The sequence below is a fragment of the Geotrypetes seraphini genome, chromosome 3 (genome assembly GCF_902459505.1).
Source record: "Geotrypetes seraphini chromosome 3, aGeoSer1.1, whole genome shotgun sequence".
Lineage (NCBI taxonomy): Eukaryota > Metazoa > Chordata > Amphibia > Gymnophiona > Dermophiidae > Geotrypetes > Geotrypetes seraphini.
The window spans coordinates 270,838,900-270,851,508 of NC_047086.1; the positions used below are offsets into that span (position 1 = coordinate 270,838,900).

At 45.1% G+C, this 12,609-nt stretch overlaps 1 protein-coding gene across 7 annotated transcripts in view; it reads right to left on the reverse strand.

The window, feature by feature from the left end:
* CDC42EP3 (CDC42 effector protein 3) overlaps positions 1–12,609 on the reverse strand; it is a 172,864-nt gene that overhangs the window by 61,383 nt on the left and 98,872 nt on the right. The window lies entirely within an intron of this gene.

Below are 12,609 nucleotides of genomic sequence, written 5' to 3' on the forward strand. Positions count from 1 at the left end.
AATTGACAAACAGGACTAACAGAGAACAACGGAATCCAGAGAGAGGAAACCAAAAATGAGGAAACATGCTGAGGACGATACAGACTCACCACAGGAGGAGGATGACCGAGACGAGGCTTGGGGACTGGCAACTCACAAGGCGGTCACCAGGAGCGCTAAACCACGAGGAAAGCCAGCAGGAAAGGCGAACAACCGGGACTTACATTGCCTATATACTAATGCTAGGAGCCTAAGGGCTAAAATGGGAGAGCTGGAAGTCTTAGCCAACAAAAAGGGCCTAGACATAATTGGAGTCACAGAAACGTGGTGGACAGATGACATTAAATGGGATGTGGCCTTACCAGGGTTCAAACTCTACAGGAGAGATAGGTCACACAAAAAGGGAGGAGGAATAGCGCTATATATAAAGGATTCCATACCTTCAACCAGGATGGAAACAACAGCAAGGGCGGATGACTTGAAATCACTATGGGTTAATCTACCCGGAGGATCTGGAGCAGACATAAAATTGGGTCTGTACTATCGCCCACCGGGACAAACGGAAGAAATCGACCAGGATCTGGAGGCTGAACTAGGGCAGGTATGCAAAAGTGGAAGAGTGGTGGTGATGGGGGACTTCAACTACCCGGGAATAGACTGGAATATAGGGCACTCAAACTGCATGAGGGAGACCAAATTCCTAAAGGTCACGAGGGACTGTTTCATGGAACAGCTGGTCACGGAACCAACACGGGGAGATGCCACTCTTGACCTAATCTTCACTGGACTAGGGGGACCCGCTAAGGAGGTGGCAGTACTAGCCCCACTAGGAAACAGCGACCACAACATGATCCAGTACAGGCTAGAAATTGGATCATCAAAGGTGAAAAGAACTACAACGATAGCACTGAACTTCAAAAAAGGGAATTATGATGCCATGAGGAAAATGGTGGGAAAGAAACTCAAGGACACCGCAAGAAAGATGGAGTCCATAGAAAAAGCCTGGACCTTACTCAAGGTCACGGTGCACGAAGCACAAAACCTGTGCATCCCCAAGTTCAGGAAAGGGTCCAAAAAAAATAGAATGAAAAACCCAGTGTGGATAACAAATGCAGTGAAAAAGGCAATAAGTGACAAGAAGACATCATTCAAAAAATGGAAAAAGGACCAATCAGAGGGCAACCGAAAGGAGCACAAAAAACATCAAAAGGAGTGTCACCGAGTGGTTAGGAAAGCAAAAAGAGAATATGAAGAGAGACTGGCAGGGGAAGCAACAAACTTCAAATCATTCTTCAGGTACGTCAAGGGGAAGCAACCAGCAAGGGAAGAAGTGGGACCCTTGGATGATGGAGACAGAAAGGGAGTGGTAAAAGAGGAAAAGGAGATAGCTGACAGGTTAAACGAGTTCTTCACGTCAGTTTTCACGAAAGAGGACATAACCAACATTCCGGAACCCGAGGAGATCATAAAAGGAGACCAGGATGAAAATCTGGTCCAACTAGAGGTGAGCAAGGCGGATGTCCTCAGGCAGATAGACAGGCTAAAGAGCGACAAATCGCCAGGTCCGGACGGCATCCACCCAAGGGTACTCAAGGAACTAAGGAACGAAATAGCTGAGCCACTTCGGCAAATATGCCACCTATCCTTAAAAACTGGAGACTGGAAAATAGCAAATGTCACGCCCATCTTCAAGAAGGGCTCAAGGGGAGACCCAGGAAACTACAGGCCGGTGAGCTTAACCTCGGTCCTGGGAAAGATGATGGAAGCACTGATTAAAGACAGCATCTGGGAACACATCGAAAACACTGGGCAGCTAAAGCCGAGCCAGCATGGCTTCTGCAAGGGCAGGTCATGCCTCACAAACTTACTATACTTCTTTGAGGGGGTAAACAGCCAGGTGGATAAAGGGGAATCTATAGACATCATTTACCTTGACTTCCAAAAAGCCTTCGACAAGGTACCGCACGAAAGACTGATAAGGAAGCTATGGACCCACGGGGTACAAGGGGAGGTCCACCGATGGATCAGAAACTGGCTGGCGGACAGGAAACAAAGGGTTGGAATAAAGAGCCATTACTCAGACTGGCAATGGGTCACGAGCGGAGTTTCGCAGGGGTCGGTGCTGGGACCGCTCCTGTTCAATATATTTATTAACGACCTGGAGGCAGGAACAAAATGTGAGGTTATTAAATTTGCGGATGACACCAAACTATACAGCAGGGTTGAAAACACGGAGGACTGCGAAGATCTCCAAAAGGGTCTGACAGCGCTGGAGGAGTGGGCCAAAAAGTGGCAAATGAGCTTCAACATAGGGAAATGCAAGGTCATGCATGTAGGGAAAAAGAACCCGATGTTCACTTACAAAATGGGGGGATCACCGCTAGGGGTGAGTAACCTTGAAAGAGACCTGAGAGTGATGGTAGACACATCATTGAAGGCGTCGGCGCAGTGCGCCACAGCCTCAAGGAAGGCGAACAAAATGTTGGGAATCATTAAGAAGGGTATCACGACCAGGACGAAGGAAGTCATCCTGCCACTGTATCGTGTAATGGTGCGCCCGCACCTGGAGTACTGTGTCCAGTACTGGTCGCCGTACCTCAAGAAGGACATGGCGGTACTTGAGAGAGTCCAGAGAAAAGCGACTAAACTAATAAAGGGTATGGAGGACCTCTCATATACTGATAGACTGAAAAAGCTGGGGCTTTTCTCCCTGGAAAAGCGGAGACTTAGAGGAGACATGATAGAAACCTTCAAGATCATGAAGGGCATAGAAAGAGTAGACAGGGACAGATTTTTCAAATTATGGGGAACCACAAGCACAAGGGGGCACTCAGAGAAATTGAAAGGGGGAAGGTTTAGAACAAATGCCAGGAAGTTCTTTTTCACCCAGAGGGTGGTGGATACAAGGAACGCGCTACCGGAGGATGTGATAAGCAGGAGCACGCTACAAGGCTTCAAAGAAGGTTTGGATAGGTACCTGGAAGACAAAGGGATTGAGGGGTACAGATAGGAGTAGAGGTAGGTTATAGGGATAGGATTAGAGGATTAGAAGCAGTTACAAAATTAGACAGGGACACTGTTCAGGCAATTAGGCCTGATGGGCCACCATGGGAGCGGACCGCTGGGCAAGATGGACCTCTGGTCTGCCTCAGCGGAGGCAACTTCTTATAAGAACATAAGAAGTTGCCTCCACTGGGTCAGACCGTAGGTCCATCTCGCCCAGCGGCCCGCTCCCGCGGCGGCCCACCAGGTCCTTGACCTGTGAAGTTAATTTTTGACCTTTACAATCTACTTCTACTTCTATAGCCTACTTCTGCTTCTATCTGTATATTCTCAACCTTTATAATCTACCTCTACTTCTATAATCTACTTCTGCTTCTATCTGTATCCCTCAATCTCTTTATCCTTTAGGTACCTATCCAAACCTTCCTTAAACCCCTTTACTGTGCTCTCGCCTACTACAACCTCCGGAAGAGCATTCCATGCGTCCACCACCCTCTGGGTAGAAAAGAACTTCCTAGCATTGGTTCTAAACCTGTCCCCTTTCAATTTCTCTGAGTGACCCCTGGTGCTCGTGGTCCCTCGCAGTTAGAAGAATCTGTCCTTATCCACTTTCTCTATGCCCTTCAGGATCTTGAAGGTTTCTATCATGTCTCCTCTAAGTCTCCTCTTCTCCAGGGAGAACAGCCCCAGCATTTTCAACCTGTTGGCGTATGTAAAGTTTTCCATACCTCTTATCAGCTTAGTCACTCTTCTCTGGACTCCTTCGAGTACTGCTATGTCTTTCTTGAGGTACGGCGACCAGTACTGGACACAGTACTCCAGGTGCGGGAGCACCATTGCACGATACAGCTGCATGATAACTTCCTTTGTCCTGGTAGTGATACCCTTTTTGATGATGCCCAGCATTCTGTTTGCTCTCTTTGAGGCTGTCGCACACTGCGCTGATGGTTTCAAAGTTGTGTCCACCATCACCCCCAGGTGTCTTTTAAGGCTGCTCGCCCCTAGCAATATTCCCCCCATTTTGTAGCTGAACATCGGGTTCTTTTTCCCTACGTGCATGACCTTGCATTTCTCTATGTTGAAACTCATTTGCCACTTTTTTGCCCACTCCTCCAGTCTTGTCAGGTCCCTTTGCAGGTCCTCACAATCCTCCATGGTTTTGACCCTATTGCAGAGTTTGGTGTCATCAGCAAATTTAATGACCTCACATTTCGTCCCCGTCTCCAGGTCGTTGATAAACACGTTGAATAGGAGCGGTCCTAACACCGATCCCTGTGGAACTCCGCTCGTGACCCATTGCCAGTCTGAGTAATGCCCTTTTACTCCAACCCTCTGTTTTCTGCCCGCCAGCCAGTGTCTAATCCATCGATGGACATCCCCTTGCACCCCGTGATTCCACAGCTTCTTTAGCAGCCTTTCGTGGGGTACCTTGTCAAAGGCTTTTTGGAAGTCAAGATATATGATGTCTATGGCTTCCCCTTTATCCATCCGGCTGCTTATCCCCTCAAAGAAGTGTAGTAAGTTCGTGAGGCATGACCTACCCTTGCAGAAGCCGTGTTGGCTCTCCTTCAGTTGTCCATTTTTTTCTATGTGTTCGCAGATTATGTCCTTGACCAGTGCTTCCATCATCTTTCCCGGGACCGAGATCAGGCTTACCGGCCTGTAGTTTCCTGGGTCTCCCCTTGATCCCTTCTTAAAGATGGGTGTAACATTTGCTATTTTCCAGTCCTCTGGTACTTCCCCAGTCTTCATGGATAGATTACATATTTGACGAAGTGTTTCCGCTATTTCGTTTCTCAGTTCTTTTATTACCCTTGGGTGGATGCTGTCTGGACCTGGTGATTTGTCGCTCTTCAGTCTGTCTATCTGTCGGAGGACATCTTCTCGGCTCACCTCTAGGTGGACCAGCTTTTCGTCGTGGTCTCCATTTATAATCTCCTCGGGTTCCGGGATATTGGATGTGTCCTCTCTCATGAAGACTGACGAGAAGAACTTATTTAACCTGTCAGCTATCTCTTTTTCATCCTTTACCACTCCTTTCCTGTCTCCGTCGTCCAGTGGCCCCACCTCCTCTCTGGCTGGTTGTTTCCCCTTCACATACCTGAAGAAGGGTTTGAAGTTTCTTGCTTCTCCTGTCAGTCTTTCCTCATATTCTCTCTTTGCTTTCCTAACTTCTTGATGGCATTCCTTCTAGTGTTTTTTGTGTTCCTTCTGGTTTTCTTTTGTTGGGTCCTTTTTCCATTTTCTAAAAGATGATTTCTTGTCACTAACCGCCTTTCTTACTGCATCGGTTATCCACGCTGGATTTCTAGCTCGATTCTTTTTGCACCCTCTTCTAAACCTTGGGACGTATAGGTCTTGTGCCTCGTGCACCATGCCCTTGAGTATGGCCCAGGCTTCCTCTACGGTCTTCACCTTCCCTGAGCTGTTGCTGAGCTTTTTTCCCACCATTTTCCTCATGGCCTTGTAATTTCCTTTTCTGTAGTTGAGTGCTGTCGTTGTGGTTCTTTTGACCTTTGGTGTTCCTACGTTTAGTTTGTACTGGATCATGTTATGATCGCTGTTCCCTAATGGTGCAAGTACTACCACCTCCTTTGCGGGTACCTCTAGCCCGTTGAGGATTAGGTCCAGGGTGGCATCTCCTCGCGTCGGTTCTGTGACCAGCTGCTCCATGAAACAGTCCCTCATCACCTCCAGGAATTTAGTTTCTCTCGAGCAATCTGAGTGTCCAATGATCCAATCTATTCCTGGGAAGTTGAAATCCCCCATAACCACCACCCTTCCTCTTTTGCATACCTGCCTCAATTCATCCTCCAGGTCATGGTCGTCTGCTTCTGGTTGTCCTGGTGGGCGATAGTACAGTCCTAATTTGGTGTCCGCTCCTTTCCCTCCTGTCAGCTTAACCCATAGTGATTCCAAGCTGTCCGCCCTTACTGTTGTTTCCATCCTGGTTGAAGGAATGGAGTCCTTTATATACAGTGCTATTCCTCCACCCTTCTTATGTTCTTATGCATCCGGTTAGAAATGTCTTCCAAGTCATTTTGTAAGGCTGAGACTTTAAGCAAATCACGTTGCATTGAGAGGAATTGAGAATCATGTGCTGTGAGCCTTTCCTCTGTAAGATCAATGCGGGCATTCTGCTGTTTGAGTTGTAACATTAAATTGCCCATTTCAGATTTAATGTCAGCAGTTGCTGCCAAATTCTCCTGCATTAGCTCGCGCAGTACCTGGAGATCCTGAGAGATTGATACTCCGTTTTCAGCAGCAGTCGTGGCAGAGGCCTTGGCGGGAGACGGCGGGTCATGCTTTGATCTTTTAGACGCTGAGTGCGTCGCGGCAGAGCCCGCGGAAGAGGGGGAATCCGTTTTGTTTGCTTTGTTTGACATTCCGGCGGCTGTGGGAGATAATTGTTCAGGCAAACTCGCGCTCTGAAGGGCTGAAAAAATGTTTATGGAGTGGGATTGCGGCAGAGGAGAATCGCTACGCGGCCATCTTGTCGTCAGTCACGTGACGCCCCCCTTTACATTTGCATTGTGTGCAATTCTGGGCACTGCATCTCTCCAAAAAAGATGTACACCCCGAAACCCCTTTTTTACTGGCATATAAGTGGCTCCTGCAGCCATAAGGGCTATTGGGGTGGTAGATAAGTGGGTCTAGGGGATTCTGGAGGTGGTTTGGGGGGCTCACCGTCACCTATAAGGGAGCTGTAAGGAGGAGAAGACATGGCACCCTTTCTGTGAAGTTCACAGCAGTGCCCTGTAAGGTACCCACTATTTAAGTGGCATGTCTGGGTGTGCAGTCCATCACTTTGCAGACCCCCTCCCACATTCAACAGGGCTTGTTCTAGGTGTTTTGGACTTGGACGAAAATGTGGTATAAAGATGGATGATTTAGCGACTTGGACGATCAGATCGGCAGGACGTATAATTAGATGATTTTTGAAACAAAAAAAAATTTTGGATGTATTTTTCCAAAAATGTGTCCTAGGCTGTTTTTTACTATGGACGACTTGCGACTTAGACAAAAACGGACTTAGACGTCCCTTTTGATTATGCCCCTCTACGAGTCTATAAAATCAGGTAAATGTGAACTGATTTTTACTCTATGAAAAAAGTACAAAGGCTAAGAGATGTTCCTCCTAATTTAAAACAAATATGAGAAAATGTTTTTTTCACGTAATGTATAGTTAATCTCTGGAACTCAATGCCAGAGTAAGTGATAAAAGTAGTTAATGCAACCGGGTTTCAAAAAGGTTTGGGATAAATTCCTGGAGGAAATCTCCAGAAGCTATTAAGATAGACCAGATGAAAATCACTGCTTATCCCTGGGGTTAAATAGCATGGAATCTTGCTACATTTTGGGAATCTGGCCTGGAAATGGACTTTTGGTCTGACCCAGCAGGGCATCTCTTATGTTTTTATAGAGGCAATTATATAACTTGGCACCACAACTTAGACACTATAATGAGGCACACTTAGTACTAATTCCATAATGGCACCTAAGTGCACCTAAGTCATTATAGAATACTAGCGCAATCCTGTATTGCATAGGTGTAGTCGTTTATGCTGTGTTAATAGCAGGTGTAAATGGCTGCATCTAAGTGTGTCAAGTGACATGTATAACTAATGATAGTATTCAATAAGTTATGTGCATTCTATAAAGTGCACCTAACTTTAATATATTATGTGTCCCATGCCCATGTTCTTCCCATATTTATGCCCATCTTGGAGTTATGTGCTATACAGCTTAGGTGCTGCCTTACAGAACGCACCTACAGAATAATGCCAATTAAAGGCACCTTTGACATACATCTGTGGCATGTCGTTCTAGGCACAAGCTTATATAATTGTCCTCTACGAGAGTCACGTGATGTGCTGAGCCGAGCAGGACGTGCCTTGCTCGAGCTCCGGGGCCCTGGGACCCCCGCACTTTGCCTACCCTGTTTTATTGACTCTGCATCGGCTCCTGCGGTTTCTATGGTGCATGGATCGGTTTCTCCAGCCCGGCAGCCCAGTTATGAGCGGGAAGGCGACCCGCAGCGCTAAAGATCGGGAGGGGAGAGTGTTGCGGCCTGACCCCAAGATGGCGGCGGTAGTAGCGATGCCGGAATTGGGATCCGAACTTCCATTGTCAGAAGCTCATATTGTGGCCCTGTCGGCATCGGTGATGAGTGCTTTGGATGCCCGTTTCGATCAATTATCGGGCCAGCTAGTCTCTCTTAAGTCCCTACTTTCGGAGATGACTCGGCGTACCGGCGAATTAGAGACCAGAGTGGCGCACGTGGAGGATGCGAATTCTGCCTCCGCGGCAGATTTGGTGCTCTAAAAGCACAACTTCAGCGGCACGCGGACAAAATCGAAGATCTTGAGAATCGATTGAGACGTGACAATTTATGTCTGATTGGTTTACCAGAAACGGTCCTGGATTCCCGCCTGCTTGCCACATTGGAGACCTGGCTCAGGGATGAATTGCCTCTTCCTGCTGGCTTGGGGCCGCTGAGGCTGGACCGGGCCCATCGTCTTGGGAGGCGTGCCGACGACCATTCCAGCGCCTGAGTCACCATCTTCAAGGTGTACAATTCAGCTCACAAGGTGGAACTAATGCGGCATTATCGTCAGAAGCGCAACACCCTGGCCTATGAGGAGGCCCCGGTCCGTTTGTTCCAGGACTACTCCCCCGCACTCCAGGAGCGCCGGCGCCGCTTTACCAGGGTGTGCTCGGCACTCTACGAGTGAAAACAGCGCTTCCAGTTGCTTTACCCTGCGTTGCTGCAGATTTGGACAGCTGCTGGATGGAAGAGCTATGCATCGGTGGAGGAGGCACAGGCCTACTTGAATGCTCTGCCTGGGGAGTCTGGGCCCTCCTCAGCCCCCTGATGTTTCCTGGCCTATGGTTGTTATCTGTGCCTTTCTGCTGGTGCTATTTTTGGCACCGCAAATGTTTTGGCCTTTGGATCCCCTGTGGAGGCTACCTATCCAAGTTTCCAAGTTTATTATAAGATTTGATTAATCGCCTATTCCAGGTTCTAGGCGATGTACATCATAAATTACAGAGTTAGGGTAAAAATTCATATTTAGAACCACTTAAAACAAATCAAAATAGCCTAAAACACATAACATGACTAAACATATACAATAGAACAATAAACATACGTGATGACAATAGGTAAGGTTATGGGAAGAAATACAATTCAATATAAAAGAAACATTTAAGGATAAAAACAGTAGGGAGAGGTGCAGAAATTTGATATTGACTGCAAAAAAGATTCAATATAAAATGTAAAAAAATCAATTAATCACTAAAAGCATCTTTAAAAAGAAATCCCTTAAGTTTGCTCTTAAATTTATCTAAAATTCTTTCTTCTCTTAAATAAATTGGCAAGGCGTTCCAGGCTAGAGGAGCCGTAACTGAAAAAATAGAATGTCGTCGTGTACCTATAACTTTTAACGATGGAACAACTAATAAATGTTGATCAGTTGACCGTAACACTCTTGAAGTTTTATAGGGGATTAAAAATTTATAAATAAAAGCCGGAGTTTTAAAAATTATTGATTTAAAGGTGAGCAAATTTAATTTATACATTATTCGATATGTAACTGGCAACCAATGTGCTTTCTCGAGCAAAGGAGTAACGTGATCAAATTTCTTAGCGTTTTCAATAAGTTTAATCGAGGTATTTTGAATAATCTGCAAGCACTTAATTTCCTTTTGTGCTATTCCTTTAAATAAGGCATTACAATAGTCAATCTTTGAAATAACTAAGGAATGTATCAAAATATTCAAGGATTTTGGACAAAGAAATTTTTTCAATGAACGTATTTGGCGGAGACTATAAAAAGTAGATTTCACAACATGACTAATATGATCATGATAGGTTAGTTTTTCATCAAAAATTACTCCGAGAATCCTGATCTTATGAATAAGTTTCAGAGGAATACCTTTAATAGAAATTGGGCTAATGAGAATAAAAGTATCCTTCCAAGGGAATAGTAAAACATTTGTTTTATCAATATTTAGAGCAAGTCTATTTATTTCCAGCCACTGATGAATCTGGTCGAGTTTGGAATTAATATTAGCTATTTCATAAGAACTGTTGGGATCCAGGGAATGTAAAAGTTGTATATCGTCCGCATATGCAAATACGGTAAAACCTATGGATTGACAGAGGGTCATGAGGGGGGCAAGAAAAATATTGAATAAAAGAGGAGATAGGATAGATCCTTGAGGGATTCCATATGGAACTGAGAAACTTTCCGAAATGGTATTATTAAAGTTGACTGTAGAAAAGCGGTTGTCAAAGTAGGAGTGGAACCAAGCAAGTACCTGATCAGAGATACCGATAGATTGAAGTCTATTAAGTAAAAGAGCGTGATCAATGGTGTCGAAAGCCGATGAAAGGTCGATTGAGATTAAAAGGACAGACGAGTGATGATCAAGATGATATAGTATGGAAGAAGTCATGCCAATCAAGGAGTGTTCTGTGGAGTGGTATTGTCTGAAACCTGTTTGGTTAGGATGAAGGATATTTGTCATTTCTACAAATTCTGAAATTTGATTATATACTATATTTTCTGTTAATTTTGCTAAATAAGGAATGTTAGCTATGTGCCTATAGTTTGATGTTTCTTCGGAGCTAATCTTTGGGGTTTTTAAAATAGGACGAATAATAGCTTTTTTCCAATCTGATGGCATGATACTTTGCTTCAGACGTTCATTAATTAAACTTAATATTAAAGGGCTAAAGATTGCAAAATATCTTTTAATAATAAAAGGAGGAATTTTATCAGCCTGAGACCCCTTATTATTAATATTTTTTACGAGGGCTTCTAGCTCTCCTAAAGTTGGAAGATTAAAGTGAGAGCATTTCGCCGACAAAGATGAATTAGGTTCAATGTCCAAGACTGAAGTTGAGGCGTTTGTCTGTAAAAGATTTTCTCTTATATCTTTAATCTTTTTTAAAAAGTAATCTGCAAGTTCTTGCGCAGAGGGAACTGAATTAGTAGCTGGAACCTGTTTTTTATGAGAAGGAGAGATAGATTTAAGGATGGCATAAAGCGCAGAAACATTTTTGGCTTTGAAAATTTGGTTAGAATAAAATTTCATTTTTGCATGATTAATTTTATTTTTATATATGTTTGATTTCTCTTTAAATTTATCCAAATTTAACTGACTCTTATTTTTTCTCCAATGTCTTTCTAATGATCTAAGTTGTTTTTTAATTAAGCAAAGTTCTGAGGTGAACCAAAGGTTAGCTTTTCTCCTTGCTGAAATAGTTTTAGTTTGTAGTGGGACTAAAGAATCTAACAAATTTTTGATGGAAGAATCCCATCGAAGCAAAAGCTCTTCTATGGAATGAGTTTTTAAGTCCTGAGAGGCTAAATTCAAGTTATCAACAATTAAGTGTGATGATGTTACGAGCCTAGTTGCTGCTGTTCCCATCTGTTTGCTGCCTCTGTTCTCCTGGTTTGCTGGTTGGCCCCTTTTTGGGGGGTCTGCACCGGCTCCCTTGCAGGACTTGTTCCCTTCTCCTCAGTGCCTGGCTGGGAACCAGGGGTGGCATGTGACTCCTTTTGCTACTTTTTGGGTTCTTGGCCATTTGATGGAGTGGGGCATCCTTGGACACCTGGAGCCCTTGTTGATCTGCTTTGTTTGGATGATTTATTGTTTTCTGAGTGCTTGAGGTATGTTTGTGGGGTTTCTGATTTAGTCTGAGGTTGATTGTGTGGATGTACTAGGTAGGGTTTGGTTTTACTGGGGGGGGGGGTGATTGTTTATTTGTTTGCTTGGAGCTCTATTCCTGACTCCGGATTGGATTTACTTATATGAAGTTGGGACTGTTTGAGTAGCCATTGTGTGTGTGGATTTTGAGGGGTGGCTGTATGTGAGCCTTGGAGATAATTTTCGGGTGGGAATTCTTAAGGGCTCTGGTACTCTCTGCAGCCATGTGGCGCTGATGCATCTTGGTTCCCAATGTCACTTTGGCTTTTTGCGGTCTGGAGATTCTTATTGGGTGGCTGGATGGGTGAGTGTGGGGAGTGGTTGGTTCGGTGTGGGTGAAGATGTGGAGTTTTTGTATTGGGTGGGCTTCTGGTGGGGGATGTCTGGAGTGGGTGAGGTTGGGGGGTCTGGGGGCCCTGTTTTTACATCATAGCGTGACTCCCTCTCCGCTCCACATTTGTGGGACGGGGCGTGAGATTGTGGTTGGGTATATGGGGGGATTGGTTTGGGTGGGTGGGGGGGTGCTGGAGTTGGGGTGGGTTGGTTTTGGAGGGGTAGGGGGTTCTCCTTCAGAATGTATATCCAGTTTTTTCAGAACATGTCTTGCCCTTGTTTAGTTTTTCAGATTATGCCACCTGTTTGGCATTACTGCTCCGGGGGGTGGATGGGCTCCTGGGGTAGTTTCCACCTTTTTCTTCTTTCTTCTCTATTTTGCACTTATCCTGATTTTCCGACCTGAGTACCCCCTTTAGGCTTACCTCTTGGAATGTTGGGGGCATTACGTCACCGATAAAGCGGTCCAAAATATTAGCTGCTTTGCAGCGTTATCGCTCGGATATTGCTTACTTACAGGAAACTCGTCTGACTGATGCGGAACATCTTAAGTTGGGTCGTTCCTGGGTGGGGAAG